Source organism: Zonotrichia albicollis, chromosome 12, assembly GCF_047830755.1.
Source record: "Zonotrichia albicollis isolate bZonAlb1 chromosome 12, bZonAlb1.hap1, whole genome shotgun sequence".
Classification (NCBI taxonomy): Eukaryota; Metazoa; Chordata; class Aves; order Passeriformes; family Passerellidae; genus Zonotrichia; species Zonotrichia albicollis.
The window spans coordinates 4,207,501-4,222,726 of NC_133830.1; the positions used below are offsets into that span (position 1 = coordinate 4,207,501).

At 43.9% G+C, this 15,226-nt stretch overlaps 1 long non-coding RNA gene across 1 annotated transcript; it reads left to right on the forward strand.

Moving 5' to 3' along the window:
* The first annotated feature begins 10,209 nt into the window (after nucleotides 1-10,209).
* On the forward strand, nucleotides 10,210-14,988 carry LOC141730681 (uncharacterized). The gene is made up of 3 exons (XR_012582297.1): nucleotides 10,210-10,296; nucleotides 10,816-10,874; nucleotides 12,968-14,988. It is a non-coding gene; the product is annotated as an uncharacterized LOC141730681 (long non-coding RNA).
* Nucleotides 14,989-15,226: the final 238 nt, after the last annotated feature.

Consider the following 15,226-nt stretch of genomic DNA (forward strand, 5'->3'; position numbering starts at 1 on the left):
GAAAAGTTACATCAAATGCACAGCAGGTGGTGGGGACCATAATGGTGAAAAATCAGCTCAACCAGAGGCAAGTGAAGGGCACAGCTGCCACCTTGGTAATTGGGGGTTGCTGAATTAGGGACTGGGACATGGGGACCAAGCACTGTCCTGGCAAAACTGCACACCCAGATGACTCACACCTCTACCTTTTCATCAGCTTGTCTTTGAGGTTTGAGGTGACAGGGCTGTGGAGGGGATGGAAGTGTGGCCATATATGCTATGAGATTTTGACATGACTCAGGGCCTCAGGGTGTGCTCCTCCTACAAGTAAAACTGCAAACTTCCTCTTTGCAGAAGCAATCTGAGTCCCTCCCTGTTGCTGCCTTCTCCCATCAGCTGGATGGCTGTCACTGCTCACTCTTCCCTCCTGGAGCTTTCTCTTCCCCATTCCCAAAAACTTTCAAAAACAAGCTGCACATTTATGTTTTGTGCACAGCAGAAAAAACAGCTTCCACTATTTCCTCTAAAGGAAGTGTCGCATTTTTGAACATGGTTTAATTTTGTGTAGCTTTTACCTTTCCTTCCTTTTTTGGCCCTATGTTTCTTGACACAAAAATACTGGTTTTCACAAGGATTGTGTACATTTATTGAGTTCAAGGACTGTGAGATTCCCTGAATCTGAAACCGCCTTGATGTGGAATAAAGGAAATAACTAAGAAACATGCCACAGCCTTTTTCCTCCCTTTCCATGCAGCTTTCCTAATAAAGCAGATGAGAGACAGATTTTGCTTACAGCATTCATAGATGTCACAGTGCTCCTAACCCTCTCCCTGCCCAGGAGCTGTAAGCAAGGACACAGGAGTCAAATCAGAGACCAGCAACACTTCTACCTGATACTGCATTCCCAGCTTGCTCCATGCCTTCCCGTCTGAGGTGTCAGATTCCTGCTAGAGGTATTTGTAAACAAAGCCTGAGAAAACTCCTAACTCAGCCTGGAGCTGTGCAGCATGAGCAGTGTAGTGGTGGAGTGAAAGCCTCAAGGAGGAGCACAGATGTGGTTGTAACCTTCCCCAGGGCACCGAGCTGTGAGCAGGAGGGGAGCAGCACTCAGCTGCTCTGTGTGCACACACCCCACATTTCCCTTCTCTCTATCAGTGTCTAATTGAATTCCAGTCAACCTGAACAAAAATCCATACCTGTTGCTGGCACTAAATAAGGATGTGTTGGAAAATCAGTATGAGTGAGTTTTAGCCATGGGTTGGAAAGGAATGCACACAGAATAGCTGAGTTGTCAGAAAATTCTCAGGTGCTATTCGATAGCAAATGTTTTTAAATGGCAGATCATAACAATGACATCAAAATGGCATTTTTCCACCCAGAATTGATCCAGAAGTGGTCTAGTCAGTATTTTCTCTGTATGTGACACTTCAACTGATAATACTGGGCTATATTAATATTGCTTTTCATAGAAGCATTTTTGACTTTTAAAAAGTGCCTCTTGATAGCAACTCGGCATTCCCTGGAAATGTCTTCAAATAGGAATTTAGATATATTTGATATGAAACAGTTCAGCCCTTGTTTGGAAACAGAGGCAGGAAAACAATTGTTTCCTGACACCAATTACCAGAAGACTGCACCTCTCTCAACCAGCACAGATCTGTCCCTGTATTACTGAGCTGCTGGCACAACACTTTTAATCACATTTTGATTAAAACAAACTACTTATCTGAAATACATAATTGGAAAGAGTTTCATCATTGCCTTGATGGTTTTGGTTTTCTACTCAGGTTGAATACCTGCGGGTTTGGTGGTCACTATGCCTAGAGCTACACATAGCAGGGTTTTCCGAGCAGTTTGTGAGATCAACCATTCTCTTAGAGCTGATACCTTCCATCCAGCAGCATAAGCCCATCTCACCTCCTTGCTGTCCCTGGGAGCCTGATGTGCTTTGGGAGGGTGGAGGGGCTGCCTGCTGGGTAATGGCCTCAGCTGGGCCATTCTGGATGTGGCCCAGGGACCTCACACTCTTATGGCCACCACCAGAAGCACCCACAGAGAGTGGTAAGTGCAGCATAATCCACTCTTCAGCCTCCATGAGGAAGATGGGATCATACTGCCTTCCATTCTCAGATAATAACCATTTCATGGAGCAGTTACAAGACCTATTTATGGGGATGATTTTAGCTGCCATCTTTATCCTTAACAGGAAGGGACTGGTGCTTCGGACAGGTGGCAATTTTATGCCACTCACCCACCTCCATATCTTTTTATCTGAATGTGCACTATGTGGTTATGTTTCCATTTGGATGACTTTCATGTTCTTTAGATGGAAAATGTTTTATGAAAAATGATAAAGAATAGGAAGAGGTTCAGGTAGAAACTGAACTGAAACCAGGTTGGGATCCTCTGATGAGTGACCCACCTAGGCCTTGTTTGCCTGTGCCTGGAAATTTGGGAGAGGTTTATGATGAGCTGTTTGTGTAACCAAGCTATGCAAACTAGTAAAAACAAGTCATGTGAGAGAGAGAGGGAACATTGACTGCTTTGACAACTGCTTTGCCATTGCTAAGGAAACTGCTCCCTTGGTAACCATGGTCAGTACATCTGTCTTATTTTATCTCCAATTCTCACGTAGACACCGTCATGGAAAGAATATTAACACAACCAAACACAAACATTTCAGAAAAGCACAAAGCTTCTATTAATTTCTTCACTAAAAAGTTTAAGGGAGATTCTGCTTTGGTGTCAATTATGGCTTTACCTTGCCTGAGATGTGCTCCTTAAATATTAACTTATGCAAAGTAACAATTTATTCTTTTGTTCTGCTTTGTACTTTAAAATGTGATACTTATTTTCTTTTAACTCTCCTAATTTACCTAATGCAATTGGGCTTTACAATAGGAAAGCCTGAAGGCTGAGAAAGCTTTTGCATCTGTCAAAATAAGAGTTTATGTTCTTTTGCTAAGGAAAAACTCTTACTGACTTGAGTGGAGTCCAACAAATGGAAGCCCTAATCTAAAAAACAACAAACTTTTAAGATGTTTCTGAACCTTTTGAGTTGGAACCACATGATATCAGCAAGATCTTTCTTGACACTCCTGCTTAAATCCATTAACGAGGAAGAAAATCAGAAATGTGCACAGGAAAATCTGAGAGGAAATCCTGGATGCAGTTTTTTGTCACGTTTTAGTGAAATCAGGATATTTGTCAGTACCTACTGGTAAATTAGATAGGAAATGCTGGTGGAAGTACAACTTTACACAAAAGAATAATGTTTATGTCCACAAAAATCCCAAATCTATTGAAGCAAAACAAATAATCCTGGTACACAGGATGCAAAGATTCCCCTAGGCTTTCTATCCATAGCACCAGGCACAAACGAGCATCCTTTGGGCCATGTTTTGCCTCAATTCTAAGATATTCTATGCTGAAATGTTAGAAGCACTAGAAGCAATCAGGTTTCTCAGTAACTCTATAAGAGCAGCATTTTACTCTCATAAAGGAGGGAAAAAACTTGGATGAAGGAGGATGTAAGAGCCTGTAAGTAAATTTGAAACTATCTGTTTTCAAGGTGGGCATGGTGACTGCATGAAACTGGGATTTCATGTCATACCATCAAATAAAAATGCTTTCCTCCAAAATGACAAGTCTGATACCTTAACTGCCAGGACTGTGGATTTACTGAGAGTAAGTGTAGAGCAGCAGCAAACTCCTCTTTGGTAAGAAAAACAACCATCCTAACTGAGACCAAGCACTTCTCCAGCCCTGTGTCCCCTCTGCAGCAGGGCAGTCACAGTGGTTCCTCTGCCAGTGTCCCAGTAAAAGAAAAAGAAAGGGAGGTTTTCAACACACTACATCAGGGAATACAGGAATACTCAGGGACTTAAGCATCTGACCAGTAGAGATTTTGCACTGATTTTAAGAACAGTGTAGAGGTAGAAAACCATGGCCTCGTGGAGTGTGATCATCCTGGTACCCCACTGTGCATGTCACACCATTTGTGGTGGGAGCAAGCTCTGAGGGAAAAGTTACTGTCAATTCCTTTCTTTTGACTTGTGCATTGATAATAATATGATCTAGCAGTTACTTAGCTTTGGCTAAGACAGTTCAGCATCCATTCCTATAGCATGGCTATTGTAGTATCACCAACAGCAAAGCTTACTTTCACATCAGCGTGTGTGAAGCATCCTGCCTTCATATCTGTTCTTTCACCAAAGATAAAGCCATGAGAACTATTGTTCTGGTAGCTGAATGCCCATTACAGAAGCTTTGAGACACTGGCAACACAAACATCCTATTACTACTCTGTCATACAGCCTGACCTTTCATTTTTACTGGAAGTTTTGCAGTTGCTTTGTTTACCCAACCCCATTTACCATAAACAACACAGCAATTGGCACTCATGAGATGTTTGGTTTAACTGTATCCAGAAGCCAGAACCAGTTGCACCACTACCACTGGTGCAGGGGAGTTGCCATGAGTCATTTCTTCTAATTCTTTCCCTCTCACGTCTCCAGCTCCAGTGGCACACCCATGAGATCTGTGGGATCTGCTTCCCTCCCCCTGTGTGCCAAGGGAGGGCACCAGCACCTCATCCTTCCCAGGAGCAGAGTGGGACTACAGGGGTTGTTATTATGCCCCTGGATATTGTCAGTGATGTCTGCACTTTCCCTAGGAAAGAAGCTCCAACAGGAACATCAAGCCATGGTGGGGTGGGGCCCCCCAAGAGTCACAGCCCTTTTCTCCAGTACCTGAGTGAGAGGAGCAGGCAGAGCTGCAGATGGGAGCCAGGTCAGAAGGCAGCATCACAGGGAGATCAGGCTGGAAGTCGGTGTGTGGTCAGGATGAGTGGGTCCATCACCCCGCTGAGGCCCAGCATCCTCCAGCTCAGCTCACAAAAAGGAGCAAATTTCCCTGGGGGACCTTAAATGGGCTCCCAGGCCTGCTGGAGTGGGTGGAGGCACCAGGAGAGGCTGGTTAAGGTTGTTAAGACTTACCAGTACCTTCAAGGCCCCAAAAAATATCACAAGCAAGAGTCAGCTAAATAAATATATTTACCAAACTACTTTACTTTTGCCAGTAAAGTAGTTTGGTAAATATATTTATTTAGCTGACTCTTGCTTGTGATATATATTATTTATAAAGTAGTTTGCCAGTAAAGCAGTTACTACTTTTTACTTTTGCCCAGCTGAAATGCTAAGGAAACTCTGCTGACAATTTTCTTTTCATAACTACTCCACAAAACAAGGCTAAGGCATGGCAATGAAGAAGATAGGTTTTTTTTCCTTTTATAAAAAAAAAATCTAACTACATTACTGTGGAAAATTGGAATGTAATTACCCCTGACAGTTATGAAGATCAGTGTACACAAATATATTTAAGCTTTTGCAGAAGACCACACTTTGGGAAGCTTGTTCTAGCCTGTCTCCAGGTCTGCATGCATGTGAAGTCCTTTGAGTGTGGATGCAGGCAGTGAAAAACAGCAGCACAACACTTAGTTTAGCAGCACATGCTCTGAAGTGTACTAAGTGCTGCCTGTGCACGCTGCTGAAGCTCCTCACCAGTCACTTGCTGTGGGATAGCTCTGGGATTAGGCAGGCAAGGGCTGACATGTGAAATCTGTGCCACTTACTTAACTGCTCTGTCACAATGCATTGGGCGCTCTGCCTGCACTAGCCTGGAGAAACAAGTGGCAAGGCCTTGGCTGGCATATGCTGACAGGGCGGGGAGTGAGCCTGTCCCTCCGTGTGGCAGGGTGACACAGCCTGCAGGGCAGGCACAGGGCTCTGCCCTGGTCTCTTTGTGTCAGCCAAGGACCTTCTCAAAGCGGCCTCTGAAGGCTGATGCTCCCACTCAGTCCGGAGCGTGGGAGCCCTTGGGTAGAGCAGTGCCAAGGCTGCTTTGAAACCAGCTGGTCTGGTTCTGAGGGGCCTGAGTGGTGCCTGAGATGACAGGCTGGCTGGACAAGGGCTCGCCAGAAAGTAGGGCAGCAAAACTTTCTAATTAAGATAAAAATACCTTTGTAGTCTTTGTAGTAGAGGGAGAGCTGCGGTGCTCAATCTAAATGTCTCTGTCCAAAGAATGAGCAAGAAAGAGCTTTCTTAGATCCTTTACCTTTGCTTTAAAGAGACAAGAGATCATCTGACAGCAGGTTTGTTAGGCTCACCTTCCAATAACGAGGCAGTTGTAGGAGCTGCCTGCGCTCTCACAGCTGAGCCTGCACAGCCCTGCAGCCACAGCTCCCACTACCTCCACACACACACTACCCTCTCCAGACAAGATGATCCTTGTCTAAAAGAGGAAAACATCAATGAAGAGCAAAATGGGCAATAGCCCTGCAAAGAAGAGCTTGTTCCCAAATCCTTCCCGGACCCAGGCACGATTCATTCCAAGATGTTGTTAGACACCTCAGGACCCAGGCTGTGCCTCATGTTCAGGAACCCTCCCGAGCTGGCTGGCAAAGAAAATGTCCCTGAGCATGATGGGGAGAGAGAATGGTTTGATGAACCTCTGAAGATGTAATAATAAGAGCACAAAGAGAGTTTGGAAGGGACATGAAGATCATTCTCAGTTTGAATGAGTTTGCCCTTGAGACCCATAGAGAGCACATCAGCTGGCTCCAGCTCACATGTTTTCTCCAGCTCTCCAGAAAAAAAGAGGCAAAGTACAGTATGTACTTGTCTGCTGAGACATTTAGATTGGCTACTGACACTCTGCAAATGTTTATAAAGAAAACAAAAAGTGGATGATAGCCATTTTCATTAAACTGTTCTGATCCAGTTCACCCCGAATTACAGGATGCCTGAGCCATATTCTTTCCCTTTTGGAGACATCTACTTCCCAACAGCACTGAGGCTGTGTGACTCTTGCTGCTGTTTCTTGTTTGATCAGTCTGGTGCACACAACTGCAGGGGAAGACATTGCCAGGGCCAGGTATCTGTTCCATATGTGCAGGGTGAAGGTGAATATCCCTTGGCCCTTCTACCTCGGGTTGATTCTAATCAGGTCAAACCCAAGAGGAGGAAAAACAGAATTGAAACTTCAAGCCTTACCTGCCCAAGGCAGAGTTCCCTCTTGTGCACCATGTAAAATTGTCAAAAAATCTTGGTGGCTGGTTCCTTGAGTGCAGAGAGCTTCCTTGGGGCCAGGCAGCACATCCTCTCTCAGAAGAGCAGATATTTTTCACAATGTTCTGGGGATGTTTCTGCCACTTGCTGCACCTCAGCATGCAGATACATTTATGCCTGTAAAGAATGAGAATCCCTTACTGAGTTATATATACCATGACCACGACAGAGCCTTCAAAAACATGGGGACTGCAGTTCTGGGACCATTGCTCTCTGTAATCATTCCCCTGCCTCCAGCATGGGTGACTCTGCCAACCTTGGGGTGAAGGAACTGACAGCACTGCCGAGAGCAGAGACATAATTTCATGTGCAGCCTGGTCATTCTATTTACTGAAATAATCTATCCCTGGGGACTAATTTGGCTCATTGTGGATGGGTGCTGTCTGTCTCCCCACTTTGCTCTTGCTGAGCTTGTGAACTGCCAGTCTGCAAATCATGGCCTGACACACGCTGGCACCAGGGTCAAAATGCCCTGATGAACTGTGGGACAGAAGGAAATGCCCCAGGGTGTCTTTGCCCATCAACAAGTTCCTTCAGCAGTGCAAAAAGTCAGGCTGGGCCATGCTATAAGCTCATTTCTTACTTCTTGCACCAGTTACACCAAGGTCCAACCATCCATCAAGCTATCAAGCACTCCCAAACCTGCCTGAGTGGTAGGATTTTGTATCTGCTGTGTGCAGATGGGACAGTGTCCCCTCTCCTCACTGGGACATCTGCTGGCTAAACCCATTTTCCTTCTGCCTTCTTGTAATTTCCTAATCTTGATGCCTGTTTACATGGTGTGTGTGTATGTTTTACAAGTAGGAACTCTCATTTGAAGCCAAACATGGCATTGCCTTTGTCTCATGGTATCCCAAGCTGCCACATATCTCACCCTCTCTGCAGAACTCTGGCCAAAAAATTTGCTTCCCTTTTGGCTCTGCGGTGCTTTTGGATGTCAGAACCAGCGTCAGCCCTCTTCAGAGACCAGAGCAACTGCTGTGAATTTAAACCAAATATTTTTCATCTTAAATGCCACGGCAGGTCAGCTAAACAAAAAAGAATAGTTGGTAACAGGCTTGAAACGACAGCGGGGTGGAGTGTTTACAGCTCCATCAACAGCTCGGTGTTAATGAACTGAGTCTGAAAATTACCTCTCTATTGATGGAGCCATGGATGGAGCACAGAGATGAGAAAGATAGTGATTGCCTCCAGCTGCAGGCAGAACTTGGAGAGTGTTTATTTATCACTTGAAATTGAACGATTTTTTTGGAGAGGGCAGTAAAATTCTGAGAAGCGCAGTCATGCAGCTGCCTGCATCCTGGCACTGGTGTCAGCCCTGCAGCTCCCACTCGGGGGTGCAGGGTTTTATCCTTTCCCAGGGAGCATCTGTCTGGCATGAGAAGGAAAAGCCTCAGCTGCAGTCAGCCCTTTGCTCCGTGTGTATGTGTGCAAGGCATGGTTTTTAACCAAAAGCGCCAGGCAGGAAAAATGTGGCTGCTTTATACTGACTGACTGTAAAAGGACTGCAAATTATGTCAAAAGAATAATGTCCTGCATTGTAATTGCTGTAGCCAATGGGAATTTTATCATGGAAGGTGTATTTTTGACCTGAATTTCTCCCTTTCCTTTGCTTTCTGTAGGCGGCGTTGGTAGCGCTACAGCTGAGCAAAATGGGTAAGGAAAGGTGTCAGCAGAGGATCCTCTGTTTAACTTCCAGTGCACCAACAGTCCAGATGGGACGTTTTTCCAGGATAACCTCTTTTTTGCCAATTCAAATTTTGGGGAATTTCCCCAATTTCTTCTGTTTTACACAGCCATTGTTTTTGAGGGACTTTTCGCACAGCATCTCTCTACAGAGGAGCTTTAATATTGTGCTGTGAGCAAGGGCAGATGTGTTCAAGGTGTGTGGAATGGTGCCGCATGAGAAGTCTGAGCACATCAGCACTCAGGACTGCCCTTTGAGTCCCTGCTTATGATTTCCGAGGATAATTTTCTGTGGTTGAGGCATTTCCATAGGTCAAGAGAGGGCGCACCCCAAGAAATTCCACTCTTCACCCATTAACCCATTAGTAAAATTAATTTATAATCTCATTCATAAATTTGGGCTAGTAAATGGATTACTTTGTTGATATTTTGTGTTTGAGGAGGGCTACATCAACCAGCAGTTGATTTTTGTCCCTGAAAGAAAAGCATTTATTTTAAACAGCACTTTCTACTCATATAGAATCACAGAATAGTTTAGGTTGGAAAAGACCTTTTAGATCATCAAGTCCAGCCCTTCACCCAGCACTGCCAAGCCTGGTTAAACCTCCTACAATTAGCCTTGGCCAATTGATTCAGCCTGTCCAGATCCCTCTGCAGACCCTTCCTGCCCCCAGTGGATCAATACCCCCACCCAACATGGTGTCATCTGCAAACTGACTGAGGGTGCCCTCAATCCCCTCATCCACATCATCAATAAAGATATTAAATAGGCCTGACTTCTTCTGACCCTTCATTTAAAGGGGTGTCACATTTGCTCACTTCCAGCCAGCTGGGACCTCCCGACTTAGGCAGCACTGCTGCTAAATGATGGAAAATTCAAAGTATATATTTAAATACAAACAACAGAAATAGTTCTAAATGCTTGAAACATGCTTTTAAACAATTTAGCAACGCAGAGTAAGTGTACCCTGTTGAAGGCAGGCTACAGAAATGTTAACATCCTCTCAAGGTAAATCAAGTAATGGACTGTTGGCCTATTTTTCAAAACCGCTTCTCCTCAGTATCTTGACATTTGATAGGATTATCTATTACTGTTGGATTTTGGTTGACTCTCTGGTATGCCTGAGAAGATTGTCATCTTGTGATTTAAAGATAATAGAGCCAAGCATGTGAAACTGCACACAGAGAATAAACCTTTGACTCAGAACTGAATATTTTGTTAAAAAAAAAAAAAAAGAGAGGACAACTTTGTCTTGAGCTCAGTTTCATACACTGGCAGTTAATGAAATTATCCAGCAATAACTTTCCATTCTAAATATTGCTGTGCTATTTTTAAAAGGCTCCTATGGCACTCCACGCAGGGCGGCCCGAGCTAACAATACCAGATATCTGAAGAGGGTGAGTGTGATTAAAGACTTGTGACAATAGCTAATGTAAGCTTTAACTAAAGATGTCAACTCCATTTGTTTTCAGCTTTAAAGAGTTTCTGGATCACAATGTGCAGGTAGGAGTTTGAACAATTTCAAGATTACACTTGACCTAGTAGAAAAGATGATCGTGTAAAAAGTGACATGAACTGGGACTCTTTGTGTGCACATGTGGATCTGTGTGCCTGTGTATAAATATGTCAACACTGGCAAAGAGCCTCACAGTTTTTCAAAATATGCAACGTCTATTTTTATTATAAAGCTTCACAATTGGCAATTTTAAAGAAAATGCTATGAGCTGGAGTGGGCTTTTTATTACGCATGGCTTTATTTCTTTGAATTTCTAAATTACCTAGAATGCATTTTCAACTTTGGAACAATTTGCAGGCTGTTTTCATTTCTATTTAAAAGGGCTAAACACCAAGAATGTGCCTATGCTTTGCATTCTAATTGCATGTAACTGATTTGCACAGCAGAACAAAAACCTAATTTTCAGATTAAGAATCGTGCGCTAAGAAATAATTATTGTTTTACGAGAAAAAAAAGGTTTTCCACGTTTTTTCCCCCTTGCCCAATTTATGAGAACTGTTTGCCAGTTTGCAGGTTGCCATCCTTCCCAGAACACCAACTATTACTCTTTAGGGACTGGAAAAAGGTAGACAGAGACACGAGGCATGCAACTGTTTTGACTGCATTCTTTTGCTTGCAACATAACACTTGCTTTTTATTATTTTATCTTCAACAATCAAGGGGTGACTAAATGGTTGCAGGTGGTGATGAAAATAAAAGCCATCCATCATTATTTATTAGGCATGAAAAAGATACACAATAATGTAATTTAATCCCGGAGCAGACAATTATTTCCACATATTGATAATACAATGTGAAAACTGTCATGAATCCTAATGTGATGTTCGCCTTTATTGGTGAACCACTAGTAGCAATGCAAATAATGAAATTGTATCAAAAAGAAAAAAAAAAAGTACTTATTTGCATATACCAATAGTGTCATGGAGAAAAACACATCATTACTAACTTCAGAAAATATAATCGTGGTTCATGTGTTACTTTGGTTTTGAAGTTTGCAAATGCAGGTGCAAAACGTTCCTCTAAGTAAATATTTTATTGATTTCTGCATCATCAAAATCAGTTCACAGGTTTTGATAAGGGAACTTTGAACATGCAGCTGTATAATCAGCACCTCTTTACAGAGACCTGCAGATCTCCCTGCTAATCTATTCACATATTTGTGCACGACACTTCCTCCATTAAAAATAATTTAAGAAATATCTTTGCTCCATCTGGGCCTGATTCAAAGCCCATTGAAGTCATCAGAAAGACTTGCATTGATTTTGGTGGGCGTCAGACAGAAACCCTTTGTTGCTGTTTTCTATAAATAAAGTTGGGCTCCAGTTTGGGCAGAGCAGCTCTCACAAATATATTCAGACTGATGACATTCACCCCTGGGCAGATGTGAGCATGTGCCACTTAATGTGCCCACTTATGTCTCATTTGGAGCAGGGGTAAAAGGCCCTTTTGGCTAGACAAAAATATACATATTTTTATAAATAGGCAACTATACATGCAAAATATATCTGCAACTGCACAGCTAATTTACATTTGAATTACCATGTCTGGGCATGCAAATCAGGTAATTACTTGCTCACATATAACCGGCCATTTGCATGCACAAATACCTATTATATGCATTCAAGTCACAGTAATGTGTCTGCAGCATTTAGCTGTAGCTCAAGAGAAACTGCAGCAAGGAAGAGGTTTACATTATCTCTTATGGACCTGGTGTCTTCTAGAGTGATGTAAGTGATATTTGAAATCATTAGGGGATCTGTAAACTTCCTACCATGTGCTGTCCCTTAAGCTGAAGTCTCTTGGGCTCCAGTCTGTAAGAGGCTGGACCACTTGTGGCAGAAAAATCACTAGAAATTAGTTACAAATAGGGGGAGTCTCTATAGAAAGAGACCTTGAAATGGTAAAATCCCACCCTCAAAACATTCCTGAAACCACAACAGCTTTTCTGTTGCCCAGAGACGCAGTGGTTCCCTCATCCCTGAAGTGTTCAGGGCCAGGTTGGATGGGGTACTGAACAATCTGATCTAGAGTGGCATCCCTACCCATGGCAGGGTTTGAATAAGATGATCCTTGAGGTCATTTCCAACCTAAACCATTCTACTATTCCATGATTTCCAGACAGCTCCTTTGGGGAAGCTGCTGAGCGCATGGTGGGCAAGTCACACAGACTGGGACCCGACATGGAGCTGGGGAGGGAGGGTTGGTGTCTCTGCTCAGTCTCTCCTAAGACTGGGAGCAGCTGATTAATTTCCATCAATCTCACCTCCTACCACTCCATATTTAGGAAGGAGGTTCAGAGTGCATTTTCCCAAAAGCAGGAACAGGCGAGGCGCATCAGCTGCTCTGAGCATGACCTGAAATGCAGCAGCAGCAGCAGCAGCAGCTGCTGTTGCTTGGAAAGCACATGGATTGGAGGCAGTGGCACCACCCGGGCTGGAGGGGCACCCACAACCCAGGGGAGAGGCTCCAAGCATGGCTCCACCACCCCAGGCAGGTGCCCTGGCAGGGAAGGAGCACAGGAGGCCAGTAGTTGCACTTTCACTTTTGCCTTGTGTTTAGGCTATTGGGAGAAGGATGAGTGGGGTTGAAAAAAAAAATACAATGTGAGTTGTTTTTCTCCATTAATCAGTGCTGCTTTTTTTTTTTTTTTTTTTTCAGCTGCCTGGCTTCATTACATTTGTTTGTCTTTCCCTCTCCAACTGAGCAGTGGGATCTGATTTTCCTGAATTTGGCTGAAGAGACAAATTAAAGTCTTCTTTGTTTATAATCAAAGCAGGAGTGATTATTTGAACATTTTGAAGGAATCACATAGTATTTTAAGAGTCTGTAAAAAGACAAGAAAGGTGGTGGGAAGTCATCAGATGCTATTTTCCTTAAAACTGCATGGATGGTTTTAACAAAGTCAACCCATGACGTCTGTAGAGTTTCACCAAATGGCCTGGGAACTGATGGCAAATTTGTGAAAACATGCTGGAAATGTTTTGTTGATATTCCTGCTGACATTAGGGGCAGATCCTGCATGTCACCACAAATATTTGGCAGTGGAGAAAACCAGAGATTTTGTTCAGCTCTGTTTGGAATCAGATAGCAAATTGATCTTGGAGACTCTCCCTGGAACTCTTCATATTTTTGGAAAACAAAAGATTTTCAGAGGAAGCCCTGTTTTTATTATGCATGAGATTGTTATGGGAGGAGAAAAGGGAGTCTGTGACTTACACAAAAGAAGAGGGGAATTGGAGCTTTTGCTGGAATTGAACAGATTATTCCTGGCCTTAACTTTGTGTACTTTTCCCCAGGAACATGGATTTTTATGTGAGAAAAGATTATTTCTGAATTATTTATTATTTATTTATTTATTATTCCGTCTCCTGTGCCTCATACAATGGGAGATCAGTTACCTGTGGGGTCAGTGAATGGTCCTGATGGGAGCTGAGGAAAGGGAATACGCCCAGAGCACACCAGAGTGCTGGGAAACACTGCTGTGATGGGATAGAACTCGTGGGCAGCTAAGATGGGACACATGGACCTTTCTGGCAGGCTCAGCCACCCTCATCTCTCTTTCTCTGCTCCTGCTCCAAGTGGATGATGAGCACAGACTGTCCTGACTGCTCCTTTTGATGCACTATCTACATGACCTGGATGAAAACCCAGACCCAAAGAGTTTTTCCCTTAATTCCAGGCAAAAATTTCGCCCCCTCTCCCAGTACTCAGTTCAGACTGTATTGTCTGCAGTGCTCCTACTCCCCACAGCAGTGTCAGCTCCCCATCTCCTACACTTCTCCCCTGTTTTTTGGGAAGAGCCCAGGGGAGCACTATTTCCAGCAGTATTTCCACTGCCTGACCTACAGAAGCACACTGGGAGCCTGGGGGTCAGCAGTGTGACCTGCCCTCCCCACAGACACCACACGTTTCTGTGTGAAAGAGCTCCACCAAGAAGCAGCAAAATTTCCCAGAGGTGACAAGGAAGGACCTTTTGGGGACCATGCTGTGTACACTTGTAGGAGTTGTTGGGCTCCAGATGAAGCGAAGAAAAACTCTCCATGGGAAGCTTGTGACTTCATAGATTGCTCAAACACTGAGCATATTTAACACAGGGCTGGATGTGATAAACTAGATTCATACAGAGACCCAAGGAAAAAAACAACAGGGGAATGTGGCAAGCAGTCAGTTTTGTGGTCTGAACCTCACAGGAAGGACATGTTTTCAGATCAGACCCCGGCTGTAACAGCGAGGATGAATTAGAAGGAGAAGCAGAAGAGGCTTCTTCTACTTGCAATGCAGTAGAAGTTGCAATGCAGCTGCAATGCAGCTTTGAGTTGTTTCAATGCTGTCACTTTACTGCTCAGACAAAAGTCCAGCCTCAAGAAAAGGCTGACCTGCTGAACTCAAACCTGCTCCATGTCCCCAGATATGGTCCCACCAGGCATCTGGCCACTGGCCCTGCCTAGAGCAGGATTGTGTATTCGTGGTGCCCAGATTCTGCTTACTCTGATTTCTTCTGATTTATGGGCAGGGGTCATGAGGCAGCTGTGGCAGAATTCACTCTGCCTTGGAAAAGGAGCAGTTATGCTCCGGGGAAATCTTGGCTTCAGCATCATCACCCCGTCTTCAGCACAGTGCTCAAATGAGTGAGGACTGATTGGAAACAATCCAGTAGAGACCAGAAATAGGGCTGGGAGATGAGGGGCGGGAGAGAACTGGGGCTGGTCAGGGAGAAACAGGAGACATCAAACATGTGAAATGCTGTTTCTGAGGGGCAGGGAATAAACTATTCTCCCTGTCCATGGGGGATACGAGAAAGAGTTGCAGGCTTACACTTGAGTAAGTGATCCTAAAATCTTTCTAAGTTTAAAAATAGCTCATACTAGAAAAGGCAACAGACGCTTTATAGGCACTAAAATAATCTATTAGCACAAC